We start from the raw sequence: 6,000 nt of genomic DNA on the forward strand, positions 1-6,000 counted from the left end.
TGCACTGATGCTGAGGCTACCCTCGCCCCCCAAGCCTCTGCCTGGCCACGGGGGGGTCTTGCTGGCTCAAGCCTGGGGTGAACAGTGTTGGTATTAATTTCTGCCAAAATCAAGAGGCTCTGCTGCCCCTGAGCAGCAAATTCGCGGCGCTCAAGCCCACGTGCAGCTCTAGAGCAGCATCCAAGAAGACAAGCTCCCAGCCAGCCTGCAGCAGGAGATGTGCTGACAGACAGAGCTGGAAAGGAGCAGTCTCGCTGTCAGCAGCCACCGCCGCACACGCCATCGTGACACAGGTTTGCTCCAACCTCCTCTGCCGTGGCACGCCACAGCCTCCTTGCTTCCCCACCGACAACTAACGCAGGTCACACCTTCCCAAGGATCACGCAAGCGCCCCAGAGCTGCTCCCCGGGGACGCAGAGCGGGTGCCGCTGCGCAATCCCGCCTGGGTCACCTCGTTTGGCCCCTCCATGTCCTCTCCCATCACCATGGAAAGATTAATCTCTCTGCAGAACACGAACACAGCGCGTCTGACTTGAGGAACACGCATCCTAGTGAACCTCTCCGGCAGGAGCACCCTTACTCACGGGGTTTTTTTGCAAAGTGAGGTGGCTGACGAATTTACTGCTTCTAGAGGAATTTATGCCCCCTCGTAAAGCTTTACAGGCACAAATCCTTGCTGCTCACCCAGCCCTGCTGCTGCCCCGGCCCTTCACAACCCCACTGATTAGCTGATAATCTCATTTTTCCTGGAAAAGCTCCGTTTCCCAAATCCACCCAGCAGGACAGGGGATGCGGGATGGAGGGGGTGGGATGCGGGATGGAGGAGATGGGATATGGGGTGGAAGGAGTGGGATGAGGGATGGAAGGAGTGGGATGAGGGATGGAAGGGGGTGGGATGGACAGGGGTGAGGGATGGAGGGAGTGGGATGCAGGATGGAGGGAGCAGGATGCGGGATGGAAGGGGTGGGATGGACAGGGGTGAGGGATGGAGGGAGTAGGATGCGGGACAGTAGGAGCAGTCAGGGCTGCGGTGCGGGATGGAGAGGGTGGGATGGGGTGCTCGGGAAGAGATGCGAGCAGGGCAGGGGTGAAGGACGGAGAGAGTGGGAAGAGATGTGGGAAGAGCAGGGCTGCGGTGCGGGATGGAGGGGTGGGATGCGGGATGGAAGGAGGTGGGATGCAGGATGGAGGCGTGGGATGCAGGGTAGCAGCAGCAGGTAGGGCTGTGGTGCGGGATGGAGGGGTGGGATGCGGGATGGAGGGGTGGGATATGGGGCAGCAGCAGCAGGCAGGGGCAGGATGCGGGATGGAGGGGTGGGATGGGGGATGCAGGGGGGGATGAGGGGCAGCAGCAGCAGGCGGGGCTGCAGTGTGGGATGCAGGGGTGGGATGCGGGATAGCAGCAGCAGGCAGGGGTGGGATGCGGGATGGAGGGGTGGGATGCAGGGCAGCAGCAGCAGGCAGGGCTGCGGTGCGGGATGGAGGGGGGGATGCGAGATGGAGGGGGGGGATGCGAGATGGAGGGGTGGGATGCGGGATGGAGGGGTGGGATGCGGGATGGAGGAGGATGCGGGATGCAGGGGGGGGATGCGGGATGCAGGGCGGGGATGAGGGGCAGCAGCAGGGCTGCGGTGCAGGATGGAGGGGTGCGATGCGGGCTGCAGGGGGGGGGATGCGGGCTGCAGGGGAGGGGATGCAGGGCAGCCGGCAGGGCCGCCGGTCGGGGGGCAGCCCCGGTTGGGGCTCGGCACTCACGCTCGCAGCGCAGGGCTCGGTCCCGCAGCGCCGCCCCGCACACGTCGCACCAGCCGCGGCGCGGGGGGCGCGGGGCGAAGCGGTGACCCCGGCCGCGCTCCGCGGGCTCCGAGAAGATGCTCCGCACGTCGGGCAGCAGCCGAGGGACCCCCCCGCGCCGCCGCAGCCGCCGCCGAGCCCCCCCCCCGGGGCTCCCCGGGGCGCCCCCCGGCACCCGCAGCATCCCAGCCCCGGACACCATCGGCCCCGGCTGCAGCGGGCAGCGCAGGCGCCCGGCTCGGCCCGGGGGAGGAGACACGCGGGGGTGGGGACCGGGGACACCGGCCCCGGGCAGCCCCGCAGCCGGGGGAGCGACTCGACCCATCGCCCCATCGGGGTGCTCCCCGTGGGACCCGTCACAGAAGGAACCACCCAGACCCATCACCCCATCGGCGTGAGCCCCACGGGATCCGTCACCCCTGGAAGCACCTCGACCCATCGCCCCATCGGTGTGCTCCCCACAGGACCCACCACACATGGGAACACTCAGATCCATCGCCCCTGGAAGCCCCTCAACCCATCACCCCATCAGCGTGCTCCCCATGGGATCCATCACCCCTGGAAGCCCCTCAACCCATCACCCCATCGGTGTGCTCCCCACAGGATCCATCACACATGGAAACACTCAGATCCATCACACATGGAAGCCCCTCAACCCTTCACCCCATCAGCGTGCTCCCCATGGGATCCATCATCCCTGGAAGCACCTCGACCCTTCACCCCATCAGCGTGCTCCCCATGGGATCCATCATCCCTGGAAGCACCTCGACCCTTTACCCCATCAGCGTGCTCCCCATGGGATCCATCACCCCTGGAAGCACCTCGACCCTTCACCCCATCGGTGTGCTCCCCACAGGATCCACCACACATGGAAACACTCAGATCCGTCACCCCTGGAAGCCCCTCAACCCATCACCCCATCGGTGTGCTCCTCATAGGACCCGTTACCTGTGGAACCACCCAGACCCATCAACCCATTACAGTCTGCTCCCCATGGGACCCATCGCTTGCAGGAACACCCAGACCCATCGATCCATCAGTGTGCTCCCCACAAGATCTGTCACCCAAGGAACCACCCAGACCCATCACCCCATCAGTGTGCTCACCACACATGGAACCACTCAGATCCATCACCCCTGGAAGCATCTCAACCCATCACTCAATGAGTGTGCTCCCCATAGGACTTGTCACTCATGGAATCACCCAGACCCATCAAACCCATCAGTGTGCTCCTCATGGGACCCAACACCTGTGGAATCACCCAGACCCATCAACCCATCAGTCCACTCCCCACAGGATCCATCACACATGGAACCACTCAGATCCATCACACATGGAACCACCCAGACCTATCATCCATGGAAGCACCTGAACCCATCATTCCATCAGACTGCTCCCCACAGAACCCATCACCCGTGGAATTACCCAGACCCATCACCCCATCACTCTGCTCCCCGTGGGTGGAAAACCCCTGGGGCGTGCCCGGCCTGACAGCAGCTTGCAGACAACTTCCCCTGGAGATGCTCCAGCGGAGGCCAATAACCCTGGGGAAAGTCCTCCCTGATGCTGGAGGAGCCCCTGCCCACGGCTCACGGTGCTGGGGAAGCTGCAGACTCGGCTTCTAGCACCAATAAATGGAGCATCTTCCATCAAGCGAGGAAGCTTTGGCTCCTACCTGCACCAGGGATGCGGCAGCGTCGTTATCCTTCTCTTTTCTCCCCAGGGATTCAGCTCTGGTAGCATTGGAAGCTCTTTTAGGACAAGGGTTAAAATATTTGGGAGGAAAAAAAAGAAACCAAAACCCAATCTTAATTAACACTGGCAGGAAAATTCCTGTTCCATTTGGATGCCGGGAGTCCCCGCCGCAGCTGCTGCGTTGTGGCAGTTTAAGCACGACAAGGGCTATTAGCAAAATCCCTTTTTTCTCTCTGCCAAGAACTAAATCCCTTCTTGTTGGAGCCAAGCGTGTTCCAGGTCAAACGCTCAGCTGGTAGGAATCAGCGCAGCTCCACTGAACCCAAGGAAAAGCAGCAGGAGCCTCTGCCTGGGCTCCCTGCCCTGTTCCTACAGGGTTGTCGGTGAATTTGAGCTGGATTAATAAGAAAAGTCCATAATAAAACAAGGAGAATCCTAGAAAATCATTTGAAGGAGAAAACCTTTTACGTGGCGGCTTTGTTCCACCTCTCCTGCAGTTTGGGTGCGACAGTCAGGATGTTGGTTTTTACAATTAAAATTAATGGGAATAGTTAGTGCCAAGTTCTGCTCAGGAAGGTTTCCTGGGTGGGGAGCTCCTGACCTGTTCTTACATGAACACGAAGCCAGGCACAGCCCTGGAGCTCTCGTTCCTTGCTTGTTTTGCTCCCTCCCTGAGACCCCGGACGGCGCTGCAGGAGGATGTTCAGCTCCAGGGAGGCTCTATTTTGCCTTCCATGGAATGATTTGGGTTGGAAGAGCCTCAAAGCCCATCCAGTCCCACCCCTGCCATGGGCAGACACCTCCCACTGGATCAGGCTACCCAAGCACCATCCAACCTGGCCTTGAACCCCTCCAGGGATGGGGCAGCCACCCCTGCTCTGGGCAACCTGGGCTCCACCACCCTCATCACGAAGAATTTCTTCCTAATGTCTAATCTAAATCTTCCCCCCTCCAATTTGAAGCCAATTCCCCCTCGTCTTATCACTCCAAGCCCTATAAAAAGCCCCTCCCTGGCTTTGCTGGATCCCTTTTCACGCCTGGAATCTGCTCTAAGGTCTCTGCGGAGCCTTCTCTTCTCCAGGCTGAACAACCCCAATCATCTTTGTAGCCCTCCATCCCCCTAAGTCTCGCAGCAGAGGTTAGAAACATTTGGTGGCACAGTCCATCCAAGCAGCATCCGTGGAAGGGACCCCCTTGCCGTGTCCTCGCTGCAGCTCTGCCTCTGGGCACCATCAGATGACGAGCATCCCAGCTCCCGAGGGCTGGACAGACCTCCAGGTACCCAGAGCAACCGCGGCAGGCTCGGGCAAAGGCTTTCGGTTTGGATGGTGCCTGTCGCTTCCAGAAAAGGGGCTGGAAACGAAAGTGGAGGAAAGGTGAAGGGCAGAGTCGGGTGTTTTGGTTTCTACCAAGGGGCAGGTCCAGGCAGGCACTCCGAGCATCCTGCTGCTCTTGAGTCAGACCCATTTGCTCATCCAGATAATGGCTCAACCTCTTCTTCTTCAGTCCCTGGGAGGCGCAGCGAGTCCCTCATCCTTGGATTTTCTTTCCGCTGGTGCTGCCAACATCCCAGCTCCCCAATCCCTTCTCCAATCTTCTTTAACCCAGTCCAGGTTTGCACACAAGCAGAAACCAGGCAAACACGGAGTGAAGGGTTTTACGCAGAAACTAATCTTTCCTTCCTCCCACCGCAGGGACCACTGGAGCGAAGGGACTCGCGCGTCACCCTGGCCGTTGGGTGCCACCACGAGCCTCAGTAGCGCTGTGTCCTGTCCCAGGGTGAGGGTTTGGGGGGCTGGGAGCCCCTCCAGGGAGCCCAGGGCGCTGATTTCTGCAGGTTTGCACTTGTGTGTGCCAGGGAGGGGTGGGAAGAGCCAAGCAAATGCTGCTCATCGGTCTGGCTGGAGCGTCCCAGGTGTAAATGCCCGGGGATGTTGCTCCCCTCTGCACCGTGGGGTGTGAGATCTGGGTGACAACCCATAAATCATGCCGGGGACAGGCAGGAAGAGGTGGATGGAGGAGCAGAGCGTCTGGTCCTTCCCACAAAGAGCTCCTTGATACCATCTAGCGCTCACACTCCTGAGACCCCAGGCTCCCCGTATCGCTGCTCCACACACCGCGGCTGGAGAGCAGCTGCCTCAGCTGATAACTGGAGGATTATGGCTCTTCTTAAAACCCAAGGTCGAAAAACCAGTGGGAAATTGGGAGTGTAACACCCACCCCCGACAAAGGGCTGGATACAACCCCCGTGCAGAGCATCAAGGTCCTTCCACAGCTCTTGGTGTGATTCCTGGGGGGCAATGAGGTGCGGAGTGATGTGTTTCCCCTCCATCCTATTTCTAGCAAGTGCCACAGGAGTGAAGTGCGGTTCATGCCTTTCCTAGACCAGCTCCACAGCCCCACAGAGCACACGCTCGGGTCCCACATATCCCTGTCCCAGCTCTGCCTCCCTGGCTTGTCACCGATGACAATGGCAGGGGGGCAACTTAGAATTTCTTTTCATCTTTCACC

This window comes from Phaenicophaeus curvirostris, chromosome 24, assembly GCF_032191515.1.
Source record: "Phaenicophaeus curvirostris isolate KB17595 chromosome 24, BPBGC_Pcur_1.0, whole genome shotgun sequence".
In the NCBI taxonomy this organism is placed as follows: Eukaryota; Metazoa; Chordata; class Aves; order Cuculiformes; family Cuculidae; genus Phaenicophaeus; species Phaenicophaeus curvirostris.